The sequence below is a fragment of the Felis catus genome, chromosome D3 (assembly GCF_018350175.1).
Source record: "Felis catus isolate Fca126 chromosome D3, F.catus_Fca126_mat1.0, whole genome shotgun sequence".
In the NCBI taxonomy this organism is placed as follows: Eukaryota; Metazoa; Chordata; class Mammalia; order Carnivora; family Felidae; genus Felis; species Felis catus.
The window spans coordinates 60457289-60484972 of NC_058379.1; the positions used below are offsets into that span (position 1 = coordinate 60457289).

General features: G+C 37.5%; 1 long non-coding RNA gene across 1 annotated transcript in view; it reads right to left on the minus strand.

Moving 5' to 3' along the window:
• The window catches only part of LOC111557326, a 44716-nt gene extending 22865 nt beyond the window's left edge, over positions 1–21851 (minus strand). Inside the window, exon 1 of the long non-coding RNA XR_002737329.2 lies at positions 18404–21851. This is a non-coding gene — a long non-coding RNA (uncharacterized LOC111557326). The remainder of the gene's footprint in view (positions 1–18403) is intronic.
• Positions 21852–27684: the final 5833 nt, after the last annotated feature.

Sequence of the window (27684 nt, forward strand, 5' to 3'; positions counted from 1 at the left end):
TTTACTTATCCATTTGCCTGCTGAAGGACATCTTGGTGACCTCCAAGTTTTGGCTATTATGACTAAAGCTGCTATAAACATCTGTGTGCAGGTTTAATGTGAACATAAGTTTCCAACTTTTGGGGGTAAACACTAAGGCGCATGATTGCTAGATCATATGGTAAGAGTATGCTTAGTTCTGTAAGAAGCCACCAGACTGTCTTCCAAAGTAGCTGTAACATTTTGCATTCCTAACCGTCAGCAATGATAGTGCCTGTTGCATCACATCCTTGCTGGCATTTGGTGTCATCAGTGTTCTGGACTTTGACCATTCTGATAGGTGTGTAGTGGCATGTCGTTATTGATTTCATTTGCATTTTCCTGGTGATGAATGAGGTGGACCACCTGTGTATATGTTTATTTGCCAATCATATATCTTCTTTGGTAAAGTGTTTGCTAATGTCTGTCCTATTTTTTAATAGAGTTGCTTGTTTTCTTATTATTGAGTTTTTAGAGTTTTTGTATGTTATCCAATATATGTTTACACTGGATAATACATATTATACTTTATTAGATATGTCTTATGCAAATATTTTTTTAAGTTTATTTATTTTGAGAGGGAAGGAGAGAGAGAGAGAGAGAGCAAGAATGCACAAGAGAGGCAGAGAGAGAGAGGGAGAGGGAGAAGATCATAAGCAGACTCCACACTATCAGTGCGGAGCCCCATGCAGGGCTCAAACTCACGAAATGTGAGATCATGTCCCATCAAGGGCGGGATGTTTTACTGACTGAGCCACCCAGGTGCCCCATCTTTTGCAAATATTTCCACACCAATTTGGTGTCTTAAATGTTTGATGTCTCACAGTGTCAGTCCTTCAATTTTGTTGTCCTTCAGTATTGTGTTGGCCAAGGTCTGTTTTTAAATCATACTTTATAGGTCAATGCCTATCCAATTGAAGCCAGCCTGATTATAGCATCTTTGCGCATAAAACAGAAAGGCTACTAATAAAAATACAGTGCCCTTAATATTTTAGGGAAATGACTTATGTTTTAAATAAGATTTAGTATTATATAAGTCTAACTGCATATTTAATGGCTGAGAATTCTGGTCTACGTTCCTTTTCTAGATGACTACATGGCTTAAGACTAGGGGTTAAGAGCATTTCTCTGTAGAAAGGGGAGGGAAGGTGACACCTGCTGACACCTCAAGGAACAGAGATTCATACAAAATGAATGGCTTGTTCAAGATAACTCAGGTAATGTAATGTCAGAGACAAAGCTCAAATGCTCTGCTGCCCTTCCTTATTCTTTACTCTGCCATACAAAGCTCTGGATGCCTACAGAGTAGGCAGTTTAAAGTATGGTTAATCAGAAGGTTCAATTTTGTTTTAAGGACCTACACTCAAAGGGAAGAGCAGAACGCAATGCATGCTCTTCCCAGACTAGCAGACACAGTCAAGTCTTCGCTGGCATGCGTCAAGAACCTTGTGGCTTTGGATGGTAGCAGTGCCTAAGGGTTTTTGACATGCAGTTGCCCAGGACTGACCTCACCTACTTATAGTCACTTCTCCAATCTTCTCTGATCCCCCAAGACTATTCCCTCCACACACAGGTTTTGAAAATGGTTAAGTGGAGACAAGGTTTTAAGTGGAAACATTGCTTATGTGAATCCTATTTGTTTCCTTAAGGATAAGTGTTGGATGTGAGATTGCATAATGATTCAGAATCTAGCAAATGGGCTTAACTGAGCAGAGAAGGTATTTTTATCCCGAGAGAGGTAAAAATAAAGATAAAAATGCAAGCTGAACTCTGGGGAAAACTCTCTCCAGCTACATACCAATCTGTGATACTGAGTCACAAAAATGTAGAACGAAAAATGATTTTCCAGCCTGGCCCAATTAGTTCCTGGTAATGGTTGGTACCAGATGTGAAATACATATAATGCGCTAGTCACTGTGGTAATTTTTATATAATTCTCTCATATAGTCCTCACAAAAACCCTAAGAAATTAGAATTATCATTTTATTTGTCTTATTACCCCTTCCCAGTTTCCTAATTATCACTTCCCTTTAGCTGCTGATACAGATTTCTTCCTTGAATGCCCAGTTCCTCTGTAATGCCTGGCGCATGGTAGGCACTCCAAAAATATTTAACGAGTAGATCAATAGATGGCTAACCTTTGAACTTGGTGATATCAATGTATGTAGTGAATTATTAAAGGAGATAGTCAAATATTTGGTTTGGTGGACCAAAAATGCAGAATCTCCTCCTGGTTCAAAATTTGCCAAGGGCCTCAAAATACAGGGTGCCCCAAACATTTTATCTTTCTAGAATATCAACCTCTCGTGGTTGAGACAGTCAAAGATACAATTTAGGCTCCACGGAAGGTCCAGTCCTAATGGATCCTGATATGGATGGAAGGTAGGTGCTCTATACTGCTTAAAAATAATTCACTAAATGCCTCCTCTATGCTCTGCCTGTGTTAGGTACTGTAAGAAGTATTAAAGAAGAAATGGCATGAAACTGGCATTTAAAAAGTTTACAGAGGCACCTGGGTGGCTCAGTCTGTTAAACATCCAACTCTTGATTTAGGCTCAGTTTGTGATCTTGCGGTTCATGAGTTGGATCCCTGCATCAGGCTCTGTGCTGATAGTACGGAGCCTGCTTGGGATTCTCTTTCTCCTTCTCTCTGCTCCTCCTCTGCTCATGCTCTCTGTCTCTCAAAATAAATAAATAAATACACTTTAAAAATAAAGAGTTCACAAATAATTTGGAAGATCAGCTTTATACACTTAAAACTATGACATCAGTTCTAATGTGAGACAGTACAAAAGTGTGTCAAATATATTTTGTAATTAAGAAATGTTCCTGAAACATATCAAGACTATCGATCCAGATTTTACCCCATCATTCAAGCCCTTGAGGCTTATCTAGTTCATCAAGATGTTTTGAAATAATTTTATGTAATAAAAGATCTTTGCACTGTGATGTTCACCTTCACCTCTAGATGAATGAAGAAAAAAATCATATGATTAAGTTTCAAAATTTAATAACATGACTTAGAGTGTTTCAAAATAAAGCTGAAGAGGTTACCACACATCAAAAAATATACTGTTGGACCAAGGGCAAAAGTTTAACTTTCTCTTGAAAACTTTTTGAAAAGAAATGACGGTTCATGAAGAATCCATGTGTAACTCATGGCTTTTTATGTTCCCTGGGGCACATAAATTCCTTTTTGGATGCTTAATTTAATAGTGTAAATTTCTGAAATTGACCTATCTGTGGCACCTTTGGCCAACCTTTAAAACTGTGTGAAAAACTGAGCTTTTGTGCTTTGGTTTGCTTCTGAAAGCAAGCTCTTTGGTTAGCCTCTGAAGTCAAGTATACCACAGAGATCTTTTTTGAATTCTCCTGAGCTTTTCTTTTCAAACTCGAAATGGCAAGTCACATCATATTTCATGAATGTTATGAACTAACATTTATTGAGATTCTAATGTACTTTACACATCATAACTAAGGGACTGCAAAAAAAAAATGATATGATTGGTAACCTTTGAGAAGCTCACATTGCTGGACATTAGCCAAACAATTTACAATACAGGGCAGTAAGTGCTATGATAGAGGTATTGACAATGGGTCATGAGAGCCTAGAAGATAGAATGACTCAATGTCAGCAGAGCTATGTTAAATCTCAAAAATGTGTAGAAGCATATTATGATGACTTTCAACCCCAGTGGTTCTCTTTAGGAGTGTTTCACCATACCCGGTGAAATAGAAGTTCTGATTTTCAGGTAGTCAACACCAATATATTACATGCATATTACATATTCACTATGTACCAGGTACTGGGCCAGACTTAAGAGATAAAGAGTTTCAAGAAAAACAATGTCACTGCCCTCTTCAACCTAATAACATATGTAAGACAGTTAAATATACGTTATTTAACCAGAACTGTGATGATTGTTTAAAAAAAAAAAAGGAGTGATAGAGTGAACCTGAATTAGTCTAGAGCATCAGTAAAGTCCTCTTATAAACTGGAGGAGATGATAATTGAGCTGGGTACTGAAGCCGAATGGAACCACCTTGGTGAAAGTCAGGTTGGTAAGGAAGAAAGTGAGTGGTAGGAGAGCCTAGTGGAGAAAGATCATTCTAAAAAGAGACAGTAAACTTGAGGAAGAAGATAATGCAATTCCTCACTAACTCTTAGCATGCATTTGTCTCAATTGTCATTTACCCACTCACTTTCTCTCTGCTCTTCAAAATATTCTACCTCGAAGATGGGTACTGGTTTAGATAGATGGGCAAGGAAGGCACAGTGAAGTTATTTACCCATCAATCCTGCAGATGTTAAATAGAAACTACATTAAAGAAGTGGTATGTGTTCACATGATATGGAGTGAGAGACACATGTTGGTGTCCCACCCACAGATATTTTCCCAATAACATAGAGTTACCTCATCGAATCAATCTTAGATGCGGGGCATAGAAAGGCACCTTACAAACGATCAATTCTATTAATTGACTAATGAAAAAAAATAGGGTAGCTTGGATAAACTGACTTACACAAGACCTATTCAGTCTCAAAGCAGAGCTCTAGCAGCCATATTACTTATGCTTTTGATTGTGTGCACCTACTGTACAATATAACTTGTTGAGATGATAGAAATGTTGCATAGCTGCACTGTTCAAGGTGGTGGCCACCAGCCACAACTTCTCATTATGGATTTAAAATGTGAGTCATGTGACTCAGGACCAATTTTTAACTTTTCTTAAAATTTTAATTGATTTAAATGTAAATAGCCAAACGTGGCTAGTGGCTATTCTATTGGATACTGCAGCCCTAGAACATTCACCTTATTTAAAATAATTTTAAAATAAGTGGGGCATCTGAGTGGCTCAGTCAAGTGCCCCACTCTTGATTTCGGGTCAGGTCATGATCTCACGGTTTATGAGTTCAAGCCCCACGTCAGGCTCTGTGCTCATTTGCACAGAGCCTGCTTGGGTTCCTCTGTCTCCCTCTTTCTGGCCCTCTCCTGCTTGTGCTCTCTCTCAAAAATAAATAAACATTAAAAATTAAAAAAAAAGTAAAACAAATTAGGAGAGTTATTTCTATTTTAAAGTAAATAAAAAACCATTCATTCAGAAGATGATTGTAAGACAAAGGAAACAGAAACCATGCAAAGATTGCTATACATGTTCATATTATTTTTAGGTTATATCAACAGAGACCATAAGTATAGCCATTTACAGCAACTAATTTTAGCCACATCAACAGTGAATTTCAATCACAGTATGTAATTGGCATATGATAGACAGGATATATATTTAAACTGTTGATTTTTTTAAACATATGTGAACTTCCATGAAACCATCACTGCAATCAAGATAAGAAAGTATGCATTACTTTAAAGTTTCCTCATGCCTCTTTGTATTCTCTCCCATCTGCCAGTGTTCATTTCTCCACCCCATCCCCGCAACACCTAGGTGGCCACTTCTCTGTTTTATGTCGCTATGGATTGGTTGGAATTTTCCAGAATCTTACATAAATGGACTCATACAGAAGGTCCTCTTTCTTGTCTGGTTTCTTTCACTCAGAATAATTATTTTGGGATTCACTCATGTTTCCACATGTCATGATAGTTTATTCTCTTTATTAATTTATAGTTTCCCACTGTATGGCCATATCACGATTTGTTTCTTTACCAGCTGAACATTTGGGCTATTCCTGGTTCTTGGCTAGGAAAACTCAAACTGCTGTGAACATTTGTGTACAGGTCTTTGCATAGATGTATCCATTTCCTTTTGCATTGTATTGTATTGTATCAATCTTTGCTTTCCGTATTTTGAGACTTTTTAATTAACTCTGGGAATGTTTATAATTGCCATTTTCTCCTAATTAGTTGAGTCTTTTATTATTATGAAATAAGTATCTTTATAGTTGATAGTGACTACCTTTAACATGGTACATCGTGGTGCATTCTTTTACGTCTAACTTGTTTGTGTCATTATCGTTAAACTGGGTCTCTTGTAGGTGTCCCATAGTTTTGTGTATCTTGTTAGTTGGACTATCAGTGTCTTTTAATTGGGATGTCCAGACTATTTTTCTTCTTCTTCTTCTTCTTTTTCTTTTTAACGTTTATTTATTTTTGAGAGACAGAGAGAGACCCAGTGCAAGCCCGGGGAGGGGCAGAGAGAGAGGGAGACACAGAATCTGAAGCAGGCTCCAGGGTCCGAGCTGTCAGCACAGAGCCCAACACAGAACACGAACCCACAAGCTGTGAGGTCATGACCTGAGCCAAAGTTGGATGCTTAACTGACTGAGCCGCACGGGTGCCCCAGACTATTTCTATTTATGAGATTATTGATATGCTTGGGTATAACTTTACTATTTTGCTGTCTATTTTCATATGGCTTATATGCTTTTTGTCCCCCTTTCCTCTTTTTCTGCCTTCGTTTGCAATAACTGAATGTTTGTTTAGGATTCTTTTTCATGTCTTTTGTGTCTTATTAGCTATCACTCTGTTACTTTAGTGGTTGTTCAGTTTAAGATTGCTTACCTTAAAATAGTCTTCCTTCTAGTGATATTATAGTATATGACACAAAAATATTTCATGAGGTGCCTGGGTGGCTCAGTCGGTTGAGGGTCTGTCTGACTCCTGATTTTGGCTCAGGTTGTGATCTCATGGTTGGTGGGATTGAGGCCCACATCTGCTCTGTGCTGACAGTGCAGAGTCTGCTTGGGATTCTCTCTCTCCCCAACCCCTATCCCTTCCCTGCTCATGCTCTTGTGCTCTCTCTCAAATACATAAACTTTTTAAAAAATGTTGCAATAATATAATTTCATATCTTGTGGACTTTAGTTTTGTATATGCATGACTTTTACATATGCTTTCATTGTGGGGTTTTGGTTTTATCAAGTTTGAAAAATACATGACCATTATTTCTCTGAGTATTTGTTTCTTTTTGGCTTCTTAAGGCATTCTAACAGCTCACTTATTCCCCACTTCCTTTTTTCTCGTGGTTCTCTCTCTGTTTCATTGTTTCATTTTGGAAAGTTTATCTTGCAATGACTTTAAACTCTCTTCTGCAATGTTTAATCTGCCATTAATATCATCTAGTATATTTTTCCTAGTAGATTTTGTAATTTTCATTTCTACAAATTCCCGGTAGATTGCGTCTGCAGATTGTGTCTGTATCTTTCCAGTCTGTTTAAAATGTTGCATATTTCATCCTGCCCCTTAAACATATGAGATACAACTGTAACTGTTTTAGTGTCCTGTTCTATTGCTTCCAGCATTTGTGTAATTTCTGGTCAGATTCCCTTGCCAGATCACATACCAGATATGGGAAACAAAGGCAGAAGGAAATGGCAATTAAAATTAAATTTCCTTATAACCTGCAGCCCATTGACCAATACTTGAGGCTGGCAGAGTAGAACATTTCTCCAGGAACTCCCTGCTGTTTTAATGTTAATGCTTTACTAGAGGGAAAAGCAACCTTAACTTGAAAATAGCTAGGCCTCGAGTATCCTGTGAGTCTTCTTTAGCATATGAAAATCTGCTTGGAAACTTCCCCTGCGCTTTACCTCCCCCAACTCCATGGTATATAACCAGCGGCTCCTCATGGTCCCAGGGCAGCTCTTTCTGCCCACCGGTCCAGTCCCAGGTTTTTTTTATTATTTTTTTTTTATTTTTTTTTATTTTTATATATATGAAATTTATTGACAAATTGGTTTCCATACAACACCCAGTGCTCATCCCAAAAGGTGCCCTCCTCAATACCCATCACCCACCCTCCCCTCCCTCCCGCCTCCCATCAACCCTCAGTTTGTTCTCAGTTTTTAACAGTCTCTTATGCTTTGGCTTCCTCCCACTCTAACCTCTTTTTTTTTTCCTTCCCCTCCCCCATGGGTTCCTGTTAAGTTTCTATAAAATCACCCTTTTGCAACAGAAACATCTTCAAGAATTCTTTCTTGATTGTCGGCTCCGGATCCTCCACCATCACCCCAAAACCTCATCACCAGGCAGTGTAGACTTTAACTTGGTGGGTGCTGAGTATTTTTGTACTCCTATATTCCTGTATTACTGAGTTTTGTTCTGAGATACAGTTAAGTCACTTGGAAACATTTTGATCCTTGCAAATCTTGCTATAAAGTTTTGTTTGGTAGAACAAAAAATATATTTGGTCTAGAGTTCATTTTTATTTACTGCTGAGGCAAAGCCCTTCTTTACCTGATGCCTGGTGAATTTTTTTTTTTAATGTTTCTATTTATTTTTGAGACAGAGAGAGACAGAGCATGAGCAGGGGAGGGGCAGAGAGAGAGAGGGAGACACAGAATCTGAAGCAGGCTCCAGGCTCTGAGCCTTCAGCACAGAGCCCGATGCAGGGCTCGAACTCACAGAGTATGAGATCATGACCTGAGCTGAAGTCAGACGCTCAACCGACTGAGCCACCCAGGCACCCCGCCTGGTGAATTATTATAAGGAATTTCACAGACTGTTAGGTTAATAACCATGTCCAGCCCTGTATGGACTCTATGTGTTGTTCCCTCTCTAATCCTTTGGAGTAGTTTTTCCCAACTTTAGGAAGTTTCCTCATATTCGTGTGTTGATCAGCACCCAGCTGAACACTCAGGTGGCTCCCTGTGCAGAGCCCCAGAGTTGTCCCGCTGTATAGTTCTCTCCTCTCAAATAATTTAGACTGCAAACTTTAGCCACCGAGATTTCCGGGACTTCCAGCTCATTTCTTGTGCTCAAGAAGTTCACTCAGCTCCCAAAGTCCCACTATCTGTGCTGCAGCTTGGAAAGTCTCTCCTAGCAGGAGGCAGGGGACAGTCAGAGGGCTCATGTCACTTGATTCTTATACTCTTAACATGCTCTCCTTCGTAAGTGAATGTTCAGCATCTTGAGAACCATTGTTTCATATACTTTCTATATATTTTAAGTTGCCTCAGGTGGAAAGGGAAACCTAGTTGCTATCACTTTATCCTAGCTAGAGGGGAAAGCCTGCAGGTGACACCATTTTTGACATGACTTCTTGATAACCGTCACACCACTTAGCTTACAAATAAAATCAACAGAATATTCATTTGGGTTGCTAGTAAGCTGTTGTGGTTGCCATTGATTTGGTGAAGTCTTTCTTGGGAGTCTACCAGACAATGAGGCTGGTGTCTGTTGATATAAAGCTTTCTTTTTTTTCCTCCCTTCCTCCCTTTCTCCTTTCCCTCCCCTGTCTTCCTTCCTTCCTCCCTTCTTCCTTCCTTCCTTCCTTCCTTCCTTCCTTCCTTCCTTCTTCCTCCTTCCTTCTTCTTTTGAAAAAACTAACATAAGGTCAATGGCAAAAACAAAATTAAATGAATGGCTAATGTATTACCCAAATTAAAAAAAATACCTTTAATGTTCTAGGAAAATGAAAAAAAATTGGCCAGACAAGTGAACATCTTAGAGATGAAGGAGAAGAAATATGATATGGAGAGTTTAGACTATAAAAGGCCTAGGGAAGTGGGAAAGACAGGCATATGCCATAGTGTGAATGATAGACTTCGGTATTGCTGGGTACACATAACTTGGAACTTGATCTAAATTATTAAAAAATCGATAGTCCAGTGAAGTACTTTGCAAGTGGATTTACCCCCCTGCCTTTCACATTTCCCAAGTCACAATTCCCTATAGTATATAGATGGAATCCAAAAAAAGGGTTTATTGTTTCTGATAAGTGTTGGGAACTCCTTTCAAACTTAGAATATCTCTAAATAATGACTCCCCTGTTCTTTATGACAACAGTGCCTTGAAAGGTAAGAAAGGGATAAGTTGCTCACCCTCAGCCTTTGATCTTATGAAGTCTAAAGAAGTTGCTAGTCCTTGCTCCTTTTGCCACTTGCAAAATATTACTTCCAGGCCCTCCCTGTTCTAACATTGTTCCCACCCTTGATCAATATTGCACATTTTGTGGTTGTCAGCGTGTGCATTCACATACAGTGGGAGGAGATGTGTGGAAATGATGTGAGGCTCAGTGTCTCTCATCTTGACTTGGCTGAACAGCTACCCTGGGCAAGCTGAGGATCACTGCCCTCAAGGTGGTTTACTGGGCTCCCTGGAGTATTGTTATTGTATCCCCAATAGGTGTGAGTTCTCTGATCAGCTGGGGGGAAAATGGAAATCATGGCAGTTTATTGTATTCCATTCATCATGTCATGCTTGTTAGCATGCTGTTTTATAGCCACATTGCTCCACAGTAGAACCATTTTAGTGTGCAAACTCTACGTTTTTACTTTAATTTGCAACAGATATGATATAAAGATAAACGAGTTTATGTTTCTCATTCACCAACAGGAATTGTCTCCAGTAGTTTACAGGTGATCCATCAAGATGGGACAGGAATCCTCCTGATGAATATTAAACATCATATTTACAAAGAGGGAAATGAACTAATGAGCAAACACCACTAACAAATGTTCGATTTCATTCACCTTTCTAAGTTTCGTAGTGACAAGGCTGAATCGCCATGGACAAATCGTGATGCTTCACAGAACAATCATTGCTTGCTTTCTGGAACAGCCAATGAGAATGGGGGCACAACGCTTTTCAAAAGGTGCCTTCCGTATCATATGCTTAGTGGTCAAGGCTCAGTGGAAACCCTTCCATCCTCTTCTTAATGGGCTGCATATTTTTGTGAATTTCAAGCAAACTGATACTGACAGATCAATCCTTTTCCCTCATTAAAAAAAAGAGACAGCTTAGACATCTGCTATTCACCTTTCCAATTGCTTTCAAAACCATTACCTCAGTCAAAAAAGTATTTTTGAGTACCTGAAATGTGCACACTGGGTGGTATAAACTAAAAGCGAAATAGTACCCATTGTGCCTCTCATCTTAAGCAATATGTAAGTTAGGAATAGTTACACACTTTTGGCAATGAGTAAGAATGATAGCAATTTATTGAATATGTATTATTGCATTAGTCTATAATAATAGACATTACATGAGATATTTTAAATTTATCCTTAATCCTCATCGCAAGTTTTAAAGTGTGTATAGCAGCCCTCACCTTACAAATGAAGAAATTAATTAGCAGTGGTTAGGTAGCTTGCCCAGTCACACAGTCATTGAATTGAAGAGTTAAAATGCAAATTCCCGTCTGTCTATTGTTCAAGTATAAATTCCACCTCACCACAGCAGCTCTTTGCATTAGCTTCCTAGAGTTGCTGTAGCAAGGTACCAGACTTGGCAGCTTAAAAAGACGGAAATTTATTTTCTCATGTATGTGGGAGGCTAGAAGTCTGAAAACAAGGTTACAGCAGGGTTGGTTCCCACTGGAGGGGCTGAGAGAGAATCTTTTTCCCTCCTTCTCTCCTTGCTTCTGATGGTTGCAGGTAATCTGTGGTGTCTCTCGTCTTCTGGATGTCTAACTCCGATCTCTGCCTCTGTCTTCATACAGCATTCTCTTTCATATGTGTCTGTATCTCTCCTCCTTTTATAAAGAAACCAGTCGCATTGGAGTAGGGTCTATCCTAATCCAGTCTGACCTCAGCTGAACTTGATTACAGTTGCAAAGACCCTATTTCCAAGCATAGTCACATTCATAGGTACTGGGGGTTAGGTTTACAACTTATCTGTTTGGGAAACAAAATTCAACCCATAGCATTCTTCAAATATGCTTTATGCTGCATCCTTCAAATTTATGGCTAAATTGAAAAAAAAAATGTCAGAACTCTTTGAAACCCCAAATCTCGCATGTAATCAGTGCTCAATAAATTCATGATGACTATCATTGCTTCCATTAACGCAACAGATTCACGCAATAGAGTCTGAAATTAGTCCTAACATATCTCCCAAATCTATGACTGTGAGGGAGATCAAAGGGCTTTCCATTGAGGAAAAAATTTAGCTTATATGCCTATGATTCAGTTCCATCACATTGCATTAATTATTCAAAAATAAATGAACAATTTCAGACTACACTCTGACTGCATAAAACTTATGCAAGTCATAGGTACCTAAAGAAATAGGTACACATATAATTGTGTTATCACAAGACTGACAAATACTATAAAGAAGAAATGCATTGCACTGGTTAGCAATGGATAAAGGTACTAGTGCACAAACTTTCGTGTAATTGAAGAATGAACTCTGGGAGAAAAAAAAAGAATAAAAAAAAGAATACAGTAACTTAAATGCATACAAGGATTTGAAAATAGTCTCTATAGAATACCTCAGAAAGGTCTATTATTGCAATTAAATATACTTCATGAAATGTATCTCCTGACATATTTTTGATGATTTGTAACAAACTGAACCATTACAACTTCACAAAAGCTTCATACTGTTGATTTCATATGCAATTAAAGATCTACCCGAAAGGGTTGTTTGGTTTTGGTTTTGTTTTCCCTCTACAGATTGATTGTAGCTTCAAATAAAATTTGGTAGTTAGCAATGTGGCTGTAAGCCCATATAGGCTTTTTGACATCCTGAAATATAGCAAAATAAAGAAAATGGCAGAAACTAGGGGTAGACATGATATTTACTGTTAAGTACAAAGGACTCTGGGTTAAAATATGCAATAATACCAAAAGCATTTTGATCTTATTTTGTGAGTCTAAAAATGAATGTAGGTAAAACAGATAATCATTAAAAATTCTTCCAGTTTAAATGTCTCATGACTAAAGTTTAATTATTCTAATTAATAGACATACTCTTTGTCTTATTGGTATTACATTTATTTATTCGTTCATTCATTTTTTGTTTGTTTGTTTTTGAGAAACCAAGGGAGACTGGGGGGAGTGGGCAGTTAGAATATGGAAGGTCTTCAAATTGAAAGAGAAAGGACAGAGCCCATCAGCCACAGCCAAGAGAATGTAGAGCAGTTGGGGGTGTCAGTCTAGTCAAGGTCCGAAAAAGGCAGACTCTACCTCAGGTAGTACAGAAAAAACTTGTTTGTTGTGGTTGTGATTTTGTTTTAAACATACCACACAACAGATGTTCCATTACAGTTCTCTGTCAGAATGTCTGAATAAAGAGAATGGATTCTGCTTCTTCCTTTGCTATCTCAGTCTCAGAAGTCTTAATTAGGACATTGGAGTACAAGTTTATTTTCTGTGTTTGAGCTGGAATTATCATGAAACCATTCCCAGAGATCCTCAAACTTGCCTCAGCTTCGGAAGAACACTCATGCCTAATGCACACTTCATTGCAACATGAAAGGCATCACCTCAGCCCCTGGCAAAGGAGGTGTCAAGCCATGAGGTTTTGTCTAGTTTGTCGTTTTCCTGGAAGTCTCTGAAATCTCTGCCCCTGTGTATGATCGCTGATTGTGTAGCCACAAAAAATGAGAAACATAATAGGAGAAGTCGTTCCTTCAAGGTTTTCGTCTGCCAGTAATTGGTTTACATTACATTCACTTCTGAGAAATAAAACAGAATACAATGAACAATTCCAATCCTAGAAATGTTTAATTCAAAGACTGTGTACACATCTCATTAGGTGATGACTTTTGTGAATGGCTCAGAGTATCAAATAAAGTAGGAATGGGGGAATTTGTGTCAGAGTAACTTAGCCACTCCAAGTCTGTGCTTTCCCATGTGTAGCATGCGGAGACTCAAATGATAGGACAGTGAAATCTGTCTCAGGGTTAGAGCTATTCAATTAGGTTAGCTCTCTTAGATCTATTCCAATTATTCCTGATTCTACCTAATAGCACCATAAATGTGGAGCATTTCAACCATTGTTCTTATACTGTGGCAATAGAATTAGTATGATTATAATCATTAGTGTATCATAGTTTTCCAGCAATTCATCTTTGTTATTTATAGCATTCAACTTTATTTTCTGCCAGGGATGATTGGATGATACTACATAGAAGTCTAATAGATTGTATTTTTTTTAGCGGACATAGCCTTGAATGTATACACTCAAGAAAGGAGTTACTAGTTTTGTAATTCCTAAGATATACACACTGTTAACTAGTCCTGTCAAATTCTAAATACATATTTATGTTCAGGAATCAGGAACAGCAAATCAAAATTCCCAGGAATCCTCCAGATTTCTTGAAATCATAAGATATTCTATATTTTTATAGTTATTTACATATTTAAAATTATAGTGAGCCACAGTAATAAAAAGGAATCATTTTTCTGTGACAGAGTTATATACAGCTTTTCTGCTAAAAAAGGAAAATATATAATAATCAGTACACAGTTTTGTAATACTTGAACTAGTGAAAAAATATATATTTTAGTAACTCATACAATGTTATCTATCTGATATTGTCATTTGATAATAGAAATAAATAAAAGGAGCAACTATTTATACCAAATAAAGGTCAAATAAAGTAATCTGAAATATTGAAAGTCACCACAAATACTTAAAAGCTACTCTTAAAATTATGAAAACATGGAAAATTCCCTGTTCCATATTCTTGATCTTTGCATGTGACAAGTGTTGCAGATGTGGATAATTTCCCTCCTTTTATCATTGACATTGTAGTTAATTATTAAGAGTGAAGTCAAAACATCTTCAGATTATTTCATACAAATCCTAGATTAGTTTCCTATTGCCACTGTAATAAATTCCCACAAAATTACTGGCTTAATACAACACAAGTTTATTACCTTACAATTTGTAGGTCAAAAGTGTCACTGGGCTAAGGTTAAGGTGTCAATAGGGTTGCATTCTTTCTGGAAGCTCTTGGGGGAACATGCTTTCCTTAGCCTTCCTTAGCTTCTAGAGGACATCTGCATTCTTCGGCTAGTGGTCCCTTTCATCATCTTTAAAGCGAGCAGCACAGGCAGCATTTTCAAATCTTTTCCTCTCTGACCTTCAGCCTCCCTCTTCCAATATTTAAAGACTCCTGTTATTAAGTTGGGCCCACTTGTATAATGCAGGTTAATCTCCCCTTCTCAAGATCTCTAATTTGATCACATTTGCTAGTTCCAGTTTGCCCTACAAGGTAACATATTCACAGGTTCTGCACTTAGGATGCAAGTATCTTGGGGTTCTATTGTGCTACCTACCACAAGCTAATTTCCTTTTTTAATGATAAAAACATTGGGTACACTTTATAAAGAACTGTAGTTGTAGCAAATATTCAAATACTAGCTAACATGATTGGGCATTTCATAACATAGCATATGAATAGCCTAGCATCATCAAGGATGCCACGCAAACTCACCTGTCAAACTTGCCAATTTAAGGATTTATTTCGCTTCTCAAATTATTTCTTGGAACATTAGTTATAGTATTTCTATAATATATAGATACATGTAAATGTATTAATATGTGTTTTGTTTGCAAGAATGACTGATTGTATATAGCAGACAGGGCCACAAACACATACTTATAAGACAGTGTCAGCTACAAGAAACAAGATTGATTATATTGTGACCACTTCTCTCCTATGTGCTCCTGTCCTGTCTCCCAGAGATGGCAACATTATCCTTCTAGTGTGTACCTTTGGTTCTAGTTCTTGTTTTGAATTGACATTAGCAGAGTCCTTGGATAATATTAGTAAGGTCTAAATGCTGATTGTTAAATTTTAAATCTCACAAAATTACAATACTTTTTCCTATTTTCCTAAATTATTAATGGATTTTTCTCGGAATACAAGTCAGATAAATGTTCTGAGAAATGCCAGACTGGGATTCCTACACAGAAACACTGATTACCAGAGCAACCAAATCTCAGGGGTTGACTGGGTTATATGGAAGATGCTTAGACTCTGTGGCACACAGTAAATTGTTAATTCTTGTGCAAGAGTATCTTCCTCCATTTGAGCTAAATATTTGGATATTTGTCTTCTGTTAAATTTCTGGGACCATGAGGATACCATTAGTTGAGGTGTTTTGAGTCAGCTAGGAATGGGTTCATATTGCCTCCCTGCCAAGTAATGGAAATAGTTGATGGGGGGGGGGGGGGCGGTTCACTATCTAGTGAAATATTTGACAATTCAGCACAGCACAATGTAATAATTAAGAGCCCAGACACTGGAGCCAGATAGTTTTGGTTCAGCTCTCTGCTTTACCCCTAATTACTTGTGCAATCTTGGGGCTGTTACTTTGTTTCTCTGTCCCTTAGTTTCCCCTTCTGTAAAAAGTGGGCAGTACTATTATTTGCTTTCCAGAGATTTTATTTTTCAGACCTCTTTCAGAAGTAATAAAATAGAATAACTGTATTTGCCTCCCTTCTCTGAGGTAATCACCATCTAAAAATTATGTCACCTTCACAAGAATTTTCTTTATATGTTTACTATGTGTCTAGCCACAAAATCATGCTTGGCGTCTTTTAAAATATGACCTAAGTATTGTATTGTTTCAATTGCCATTCTCTAGCTTGCTTTTATTTTATTTTTATATTTGATAAAAATGGATACCATTTATTCTTTTCAATTACTGTATAGTATTTCATTATTGGATACAACACAACTCTCATGTGATCTCTGGTGTACATGTGCAAATATTTATCTATGATACACACTAAAAATGAGTTTGCTCATTGTGAGGTATATGAAACTTTACATTTACCATGTATTAACAAATTGCTTGTGGCTTTTCATTTACATGTATTCTCACCAACGTTTGGTGTTCACTGTTAATTTCTTTTTTCCCAACCTGATGGGTATGAAATGGCAGCTCATTGCTGTCTAAATCTTCATTACCCAATTACTGGCAGGGTTAAACAACTTGTCATAGGCTTACTGATGATTCAAGCTTTCACTTTAGGGATTATTTACATTTTTCTATTGTTTTTCTTCTTTGTAAATTTATCTAGGAATTGTTTTTTAAATAAGGATACTCTGAAGTTTAACTTTGGCTTCAGTATTCAGAAAAAAATATGATACTTGGTTTCAGCCTCAGCGTCAGCCTTTGAAAGACAAAGTAACAAAATAACTCCTTCTGGCACCTTGGTCACCTGCCTGCTCAGTGGCAGTGCAGTCACGCACATTTCCATCTTCTCTAATCAGCTCAGTGGTATCGTAGATATGAACAAGGTGTGGTCCTTGAATTGATTGTTAACATTTGAATATTCATTAAGATCCATTTTCAAATTTAGGCCAGCTTTCTAGATACAACTTGGAGTGAAAACCTTCATGAGCTAGGCTTCTTTAGGCAGTTGAAATATAAGCATATTTATTTATTACAATAATAAAATTCTTAGAATAATTAATGTTGATTTTGAAAGCTGTTAATTTGGTGTGCAAAAATTATTAAGAACTTTCAAATAGTTAAACAATATTAGTAGTTATTATGAATAAGAGAGAGTGCATTAGATAGATAACATTAACAAGAACATAATATCCGTTTTGAGCCAGCAAATGTTTATAAAAATTTAAATGCTAATAAAAAGGCAGGATAATAGAAATTAGATTATATCACAATGCTAATCTTTAGAAGCATTAAGAGCTATATTTAATTTTTAGTTATTTAATTCAGCTTAGGCCAAGAATCTTTCAAGGAAAAAAAGTCCTATTTGAGAAGACTTGATATCTTGTAAGGATGAATTAAAAGCAGATTTTCAACTTTGCCACCCCTAAATGTCATGAGGAGGAAAAACTGCAAAATCATGTGCAACAATATCCAAGATAAATCATTTCTGGTCTCGACATAGTGGGAAATATAGAGTATAAAGACTAGAAGAAAGAGTGGAAGAGGAATAAAATAGCTCAAACAAATGTTCTCCTCCCTCATACAACTTCAAAGTAGCATTCTTTAAAAGTACACTTTAACAAGACAGTTCCTTATCCCCCTTTGAGACTGTGGAGACCAAAATTTTAAGCATCCCTGAAATAATTTTTAGAGATGATTTTCAACATCTGAAGTTGAAAGGTTTTTGAGACATGCCCAAGCTTCAAAGAAAACGTCCTTCTAGAAATGTTACTGATTTTTTTTTTATCCTGAATTATGTTCTGGTGTGTGTAAATATTTTAGTGATGTTATCACATGTCTGCTCCAAGTAAACCTCACTTTTCGTGCATTGGAGAAGCTGTTAGTATCCAATAGTACAGAGAACTGATTGTTCCTGCACCATAATGTCAAACTTTTAAAGCTGACCATTCACATTCTCAGTAAGTAAATTGCCACACTCATTAATTTTGCCAAGAACTCAGACTTAATGTTATACCTAAGAAATTGATTCTATGATATTTGCATTCAAAGCTGGCCAAATATTTTTTCTTCAGCTACAATGTGTGTTTAGTAAACTTCTACCCAACAGATATTATTCTATTGTTTATTTGTTTTTTTTCAAATATCTTTTCTTACATTCTATTAGCTTACTTTAGGATTTGTCTTTGGTGTCTTTGGGGTAAACTTCAGCTCTTTGACGATGCAATTCCATTATCTCCTGTAACCATTGTAGCTACAGACACTTTGGCTATTGGTGTAATTTTAATTCCATTATAGATAATCCAGAATCAGTTTGAAACCAGGTCTTACCTTGGTAGCTCCGGGTTCCTGCACCCTGGGTATGTTGTAGTAGTAATGAAGACTGATCATCTTGTTTCTTAACTGTTTCATAGTGTTCATACAGGGGCCAGCATTCTCTTACTATTTCTGGGGTTCCTGGGCCCCTGAGAGCGGTGCTTCTCCTTTGTCACTTTGCAATTCCATTTTGCTGAACCTTGTGCACACTATGATAGGAACACAGCATCAGTCTGCAATGCTCTGGGTACCAATGTTGTCCACTGCAAAAATGGGTAAGAAAGGGGTACCGCCTTCCATGGCATGCAGCCCATGTAAGGAGGAATGTAAGGAATAGTTACAAATCAACATGTTTTCATTAAAGAAAATGTGGATATACGTAATTATGATATTTTTCTATGTACGTAAATACAGAATCTGATTCCTAACAGATTGGGAAAATTAGCCATTTTTGGTACTTGGTCTGATTCATAAGTACCTGTACTTGAAAGATTTAAAAAACCCTTCTGAGAATTTGAGATTTTGTAGGAGCTGGAATCTAGTCACAGACTGTCCATTCCATCTGTACCTCCCAGCCCACTTTCCCTATAAAATTGCCAAGCCTGAAGCCAAGGTTGACTTAGGGCAGCCTACTCTAGAGCAATCCCCCTTTGATACACACTCTCATGTAGCCAACTCCAGGATTGTTCTGCCCCACTCCATTGCACTTGGTGGGCGGTTTAACCTTACAGATTTTCTACAGCAGCCGAGGAGTAGAGAATGGAGCTTACAAAACCTTCTACAAGAATTAACAGAACTTCTTGCGTCTGATTTCTCACTTACTGCAGTGGGATCAACAGCAACTCAATGCCCTTATGGGGAACTTCAGGTTTTCTAGAAAGCCCGTACTTCCTCTGGGAGTATGTGCCTACTTGCCTATCCTTGAACTTGGCCTATTGATATCTTTCCATCAGTTATGCCAGTGTCCCGTTTCAGCAATCGCAAAATACTCTAGCTAAATATATGGTAGCTAATATGGTACCTAGAAGATAATAGATTCTCAGTAAGTAGTGTGGAAGTAAATGTTTCATTATAAGTATCATCAAAATCTTCATCATTATTAGATATTGTAAGAATGTTAAGCATGACGCAATAAAATTTCTGCTGGACAGTGGGTCATTTACTTGAGGACTCTCCTTCCCAAGGCAGCATGTTTTCATTTTGGACAGCTTTTACTGTTAGGAAATTCTCCTTGTTAGTTAGACAAAATCTGCCTCTTTGCCACTCTGTCATACATCCCATTTTGCCTTCTATATGTTTTCAGAGCAAGTCTATCCCTTTTCCCTACGTGGGTCCTTCAAGTGTCTAAATATAATCATCTTTATCTCTTCTTTATTTCTTCTGTTCTTTTGTCATTTGTAATTATAAGACTCATTTCCCATATCTTTAAAGTTTCTGTGGTCCTCTTCAAAGTACACCGTAATCTCCTAATCCTTTTCATAATATGTGTTATTGAGAAGCTAACAGCATCCCTCTTCTGGTCTGCCTGCATGAGGATTGTGGTATCACCTTCTCCCTTGTTCTTTCCAGACACTGTGCACCCTGGAATCAGTCTCAGTTTGCATGGACCCCTTATCCGCTATAATTTGCATATTGATAACTAATACTGAGCTTTTGCTTTTATCCAGCATTTTGAACATGCCCATATTTTTTGCTCCCCGTAGTGAAGACCAGTCTTCAGTTTGCATAGCAATGTGTGAGATCCTTGAGGAGAAAGGCAGATCATTTTTCTTTCCCCCCACCCTCGCTTAATGTGAGGCACATCTCAGGTCATCATAAATGCTTAATGAGTGCATAAAAATAAATGAATAAATGAAAGACCTAGTTCCTTCTTATATAGAAACAATTTTGTAATATGTTACTGCTATTCTATACATGCAACTCCATTTTCAATCCTATGTACAGAATTTTATCATTTTATTATTTTTTTAATGGACCTACAGTCCACAGAATAGAGTTAACCATGCTTGGCTGTTCACGGCATGCTATTGTTATTGGCCAAGGTCAGACTCTTCATTTGTTCCTATCAAATTTTGGCTTGGTGACTTGTACCCATTACTCCTGCCTATTGTAATTTGTATTTTCTGTGATTAGCTATCTCAAACAGCTTTGTATCATTTGCAATTTTGTTAAGCAGAGTAAGAGGATTAAGATACAAGAAACAACAACAAAGAATAGATGATATATTAAGTACTGAATTGTAAGCTACAGACTTGAAATGATCTAAGAATTTGGCAGAGAGGTAGAGCTCAAGCATGTGAACTGGATTTTTTAAAAAAAAAGGGTAGATTTGCTGAGATGTGAGCTGAGTCAAGAAGGCTGGGTGGGATTTGGATAAATGGAAAAGACAGGAACCTGTGAGCAAAGAGAAAATAACAGCTGTCTATGTTTGCCAGATGAAATGGGGTAGGGTGTGTAAAGGGAAATGGCAGGGTATTCATTTAGAGAGCTTGAATCAGAATTCCTCTTCTTGCTCTTTCTCTATGAAGGCAGGTAAGTAAGAGATATTGCCCAGATAGATCTTGCATTTTCTCAGTGTTCCTATAGACATTGTTTTAGAATTTCTGGATTTGTAGTAGAAAGAATACAAAGAAAGAAAAGAGAGGGCAGGTAGCATGTGGAGGAGTAGTAATGATGTCTGTCTCTTGTTGCTGTTTGCTCCCTTTCTTCCATTCCAGGCAGACCCAGCCTTTAGGAACGACCCCCTTTCTCCTTTTTATCCGAATTCATATCCACCCTCCCATGGGCCTGAGGACTTTTCTACTTGCTGCTAATGGAGAAGTCACACAGATAGCTACAATATCTGGAACCTTGGAAATCCCATCTTTGGCTGATAGTGCAGAGACCTCATAGATTTTCCTGATCAACCACTGTGTAGCTGCCAAGTCTTGTTGATGCTGGACTTCCATCAGCTCTATTGTATCTAACATTGCGAATTTTCTAAGTAACATGGTTTTGTTCTTCATTTCACATGGATTGATACAACACAGAAAAACCAGATTTGTTCCTATTTACTACCAATACTGTTATCATCACATAATCCGCATTTTAGTTTCACTACCTACATTTCCTTGACCACTCTTGTTTCGCTTTTATCCCATTATTATTATTATGCCATGGCATAATCTCCCAGTCTGCTCCATATCGTGGACATCCTATTTGAGAACCTCTGATCTAAATAATTTTGCCTAAAATATGGGCACCAATCTAAACATAGTATCTGATGTGTGGCTGCAATAAATAAGATTTGACTAATCAAGCTACAGCTCTGTTTTCTTTGTTGCATTGTATGTGTATTGTATCACATTGTGTGAAGAATTTGTAAGTGATAGATTAACAAAATTACGAAAGAGCTTCCACATGGCTTTGTGTATACATATGGGAATATTTTCAATAATAAAGATAGGAAAGGACTTGGCATATATATGTTCTTTTCAGCTTACCATACTTCCCTGACTATACTCAAAATCAAGATTCTGGTGTTAAGTTTGTGAATTATGTAATGGTGACATAATCAGACCCCACATGGTTTCAGAAGCAGGTGAGTCTCATCCAGATTCCTGATTCTCTCAGGGCACTGTTAGAAACATTCAATAACAAAAGAACATTGTTATAGTTCATTTTCCTTCATCAAAAATTTCCATGAAGATTTTAGATACACACATTCTATGCAGTCCAATGCACGATACGGACAGAAATTGACTTCTAGAGGATGTTCTGTTGAGCATAAAATAAAACATAATGATAAAACATTCCTAATGTCTATATATTTCCTTGACACCTGAAGTAGCTGTTCAACATTTGAGATTATTCAAAATACCACTCAATAGTTTGATTGTTTCCACGTAGTACAAATTCTGACTTTCCAGTACAGAATTATAAAAAAACTTTTAATGTTTTCATTTATTTTTGAGACAGAGAGAGACAGAGCATGAGCAGGGGAGGGGCAGAGAGAGAGAGGGAGACACAGAATCCGAAGCAGGCTCCAGCTCTGAGCTGTCAGCACAGAGCCTGACGTGAGGCCTGAACTCACAGACTGTGATGTCATGACCTGAGCCGAAGTCAGACACCCAACTGACTGAGGCACCCCTCCAGTACAGCATTATAGTAAAAAATACATAAGGCTGTATTTTCTGGATTTGATGAAGCTGGAGTGAAATATTTTTAGTTTCTGCACCAATCAGGTGCTTCTTTACAAAACTGATTTTTAATTAAATTAGGTGGGGAAAGTAGAAGTGTACAGAGAATCTGTTTTGCTGTGGTGCATCAAAGCAGAGTTGATGGGAAAGAAGTGGCATTGACTCTGGCTTCTGATTCAGAAACTACCTGCCCTTGACAGAGGTAAAGTGCTTCAAGTGGGATTCATGGAGGTCAGTTTAGAGTCTATTTCTTTCTACCTAAACCAGAGTGAATTCTGTTGTCTGCAATAAGAACCTTGTCTACTATAAGCTTCTACAGTGGATCTATCACACATTAATTTATCTGAAGCAATCTTAAACATGTACCTGTTTTACCTACTTTGGGATTTAATTTATGACACTCCCTACTAGAAAGGTAAATATATGACTGTTTTCTTTCCATAATGCCATCAGAATTTAATGAGACATACAGAATAATTTATACATTTAAACCCATAAAATATGGACTAAATCAAAGAATTTAAAGAAAAAGATTGGAGAGTGTTTTTTTTTTTTATTATAAGTATACTTTGCTTCTATTGCCCTACAACTACAACCTAATCTTTAAATTTAAAAATTTTAAATATCACCATTCTCTTCAAGCAATAATTATTACATGCACAAGTGGACACAGTTATATGAGGTAATTAGACCATACTAAAGTAATCTATAAATTAATCAATAATCATTGATGGAGCACTATTGTGCAGCAATCTTGGCTGGGTACAAGTAGCCCAATACATCATCCACTTTACATTCCAACTGGAATATTCAATATACATAAAACTATAGTTGTGGGGAAACCACTACTAAAAGGACAAGCAGTTCACCATCCTGAAAGAGAAGAGGAATGTTCTATGCATGGCTCCATCACTTATGAATTTCATGTTTTGAAAACAGTATCCTGAATCTCAACCTTGACATTTTTAAACCGAGAAAGATGTGAGACAATGTTTGAAATACCATCGTATGATCTAAAATGGCTTTTCCCCAAATCACTCACCTGCAGATACTTTAAACTGCAGTTCTAGTCCAATCCATTTTTTGAGCCAGTCTTGGCCCCCCAAATTGAGATCGTTATATTATCATCATGAAGACACAATGGGGAGTGTGATTGTCCTCAGTCGCCAATGGCCCAGTACTTGGTGTATGGAGAGTGAACCTCAGACATCTGTTTGTTTACCAAGCTACAGACTTCACCTAAATACCATTGTATTCACTTTGGATTCCTATTCAGAATTTCATTATCATCCCCTGGGGGTTGGACCCCATCACCTCTATTTCCAGCCATGGATGTGACCCTCTGCCAAAGGACCATCTGGAACAACAGTGCTGCCATCCACCTGATTGTCATTATGGCCTCTGCCTGAAACCTCCCGCTATGTGCCCCAGCAGGCAGGGCTGGACACCCTCAGATACGGATATTGGCCTAAATCAAGCCTGAGATAATGACGCATCTTGGAGCATTGCAATGGATGCTTCTGGCTCGTCAGGAGCTAATCCAATAAAAATGCTAATATTTATTAAGTACTACTGATGTGCCAAGTGTTGCTCTAAACACTTTGGGTACATTATTCCACTTAATTTTATAATAACCCAAGAAATGTATACTATAATTATTACCATTTTTTTATACATAAGTAAATCTGACCAAGCATGCTTAGGTAATTTACCCAAAAATGTAGTGAGCCAGATTTGGGGTCTAAATACAAGCTCTCAATGACTAGGCCATGCCAATTAGTGCCTCATCTCCTGACCTGTGTAGTGTTGGCTTCAGCTGAATTCTTCCCCATGAGCCGATGGCTAAGAAGTTAGCATTTCATGCATGTTATGAAAGATATTTATTACTACGGTAATAGAATTAAACAAGGCAACATGTATACAGTACAATCTTTTAAAATTTTAAATCAATATTAAAAAAAAAAAAACCTCCAGTCATGAATGTTGTTCAGATAACTAAGATTAACTCTTTTAAGTATCAAAATATTTTGAACTATTTTGGTTTGAAGTTTTCTAAAATATTTCACAAAGTAAAATTTTTCTCAAAGTAAAAAATGGAGTGATGGATAAAAGGTAGTATTTTCTGACTTCTGAGTAAATGATTTAAATAGACCTTGAGTGAAGGTACCTTGTGAAGGTAGATTTTAGGTATTTACAAGGAGTTGGTTATTAGAGACTGTCCTCACTGTAGTCCTGTTCTTGGTTATATTCTAGAAACTGTGGTGTCACACTAAGAGAAACATCAGTGGCCATGCCAGTTCAAAGAGTCAACCTTGAGAGGAATGTTATGTGTTTGGATAGAGCACAGTTTTCTTTATTCTCTCTTTCCTTCATCTACAGATCCCTCCCTCCTCACCTACTTACACACACAGCCTTCTTGTGCAGGAGAATCTGATATGCATTAACAAATTTATCTTTAAGTGTCCCAAATAACCATATTCAAGTAAACATTTTAATGGGAAGATATGAACCGAATCAGAGAGGAACACATTTTCCTTTTATTTGATTCTTTGTGCATTGTGGGGTTTTTTTCCTACATTTTTTTTCCTCTTTCTTTAATCTCATGATATCAGTGAGTTACAGTGAATCCAGTGGTATCTCTTACATTAGCTATTCTCACCCCTTTGGTATCAAATGGAACGAAGGAATGGGGGTTTCTTTGGACTGAAACATTCAGTAACCCCCTAGGCCTACATTTAGTTTAGTTAAGAAGCAAATGATGTCTTCGAGGGCCTACCTGCTGCAAAAGGATGAAAGTTTAACTTGAGTTTGGAGGCCAATATCCCAGCTAGTAATAATATATGGTTGCCTTAAGGGTCCTTTTTTACACATATTTTCTAATATATAAATATGGATTGCAATAGGAGATAGGCAGCATAAGATTCAAATTCTGGTTATCTTTCCACTTTGTAAAATAATAGATATCAAAAAATATTGTATTTAATACACACCAGTGCCAAAGGAATACTACAGGCTCATGCAGCAGTAGGATGATCCCTGGAATCATGATGGATTTAAAAAAATTAAAGACCCAGTAGGCATGTGCCATGAAATTGACAGGCACATTGGAACATGAGTGTGAACCGCAAGATCATTCTACCTGGGAAAATTTAAATTACGTAAAGAAAGCATTGGCTAATAGAAAGCCAAGTTTAGGATCTAAACCGATAAAACAAGATGAAGGTGGAAGAAGCAGAAAAGAGAGGAACAAGAGACCGAGAGTTGGTATGGATCTTGACTGTCAGGGAGTTTCAATGGTATCTGACGGCATGAAGACCCAGCTACGTTAGCGTTCAGAAGTAAAAAAATGAATACTTTCTAAGCAGACTCAATTTCTGAATCTCATACTACCATGGAGATTAGAGACTAGCCCCTTGCTACCCCAGCACCTCCCACATTATATTAAATCATGCCTTTAGTTCTCTGTCTACCTATTTAGAGATCTCTGGATGAGAAATTTGTCTATGTGTCTTCACCTTCTGTATGTCCAACTCTATTCTTCTGCCTGGAACAAGGTAGAGACTTAATGACTCACTGAATGATACTGAAATCCAAACAGGGTTGATTCCTTGGGAGTCAGTGGGCATTTGCCCCTTTCTAATTTTCCCAGAGCACATGTGGTCCTAGCATCTGGGGCAGGATTATTAAAACTATAAGCTAGGATAATGAACTCTACCATAAAGTTTCAGAGTTGCAGATAAACATGCCCTCTCTCCATGGAGAATGTGTACCAAGGAGACATAAGCAACAACGAGAAAACACCTACACTCTAAAATGGAATGCAGTCTGGATTTGTAAAAGACAGAATTTAATACTAAGCCTTCAACAAATATTTGCTACATGAATAAATGACCCTCTTCAAAGGGTTTAGTCACTGAAGTGCTCAGAGGAGACATGAGCAGGCCACTGAAGGGCGGGGAGATGTGAAGAGATGGAGAGGAAGGTGTGAGGGGAGGGTAGACAGAATCAGAGCCAAACTTAGTGATTCAGCATGGCACAGTATTTCTTGTCAGTGTCCTCCATGCCAAGTGTCATCTTACCATGTGGGCAAATTCAGTTCTGATAACTTTTTCCAAAATGTCTCAATTCCCTTAGATGGATGTTTTATGCTAACTCTGTCCTCTATGTGCTATGGAATGCCTTAAAAATAAGATTGTCTTATTAAAAACCTGCTTCAGACTTTGGAGCTTTTATATCCTTGGTGGGGATCTAAATAAGGCATAAACTAATCATAAAGAAATATGACTTCTTTTCTCCCATTTTTTTTTAACCAAGAAAATATTATTGTTATTGTTGCTCTTTGACAAACAGGAAGATTAAACTTGCTCCTGATAAGGAATCTGGAAGTAAATCTTCTGTGGCAGGCAATAAAGATTCTTTCTGGACACACCTCACTCAAGCCTTTTCTTTCCACACTCCACCCAAACAAAACTTTTTCCATTGCTCCATTAGTTGTCACTAATTCAGCAAAGCTGAATAAGAACATGCCCTTCTCCTGGTACTGTGGTGCTTTGTAACACAGAGACTACGTTCTTACAATGGGATAGAAGCAGCACTTGAGCTCGAAACAACATGGGTCCTAAGGAAACACCTAGAGATAACTCGCACAAGGCTTTGGAAAACAAAAATCTTTTAATTCGTTATGTTGCTGTTCCCAATGCCTTCATTATAACACATGGAATGAAGAACCTGTTTTTAAAAAGAGAGACAATTCTAATCTCCTGATCCAGGCACCCTTTACTACAAATTTTCTTAACACATTTGCCTCTGAGAAGTTTGCAAACAAAGGCGAAGACAGACAAAGAACATATGCTAAATTGATCGTTTTTGTGTCTGAATATTCACTATTTGAGAGACAGGAAACTGTTCAATCTGATCTGGGGTATGATTATACTGTAGTCCAAATTGAAGTGTCTGTGGAAATGGATTGGGCGAGCTTCTCGGTTGTCAGTCATATCACTTATGCGGTGCACAGTGAGATGAGGGCACTCATGGGAAACAGTAGAAGTGGTTCTGCACTACACCTAGACAGATGGGTGTTCCTCTCGTGTGAGGAAGAGGCCCTCACTGCCTCAGCAA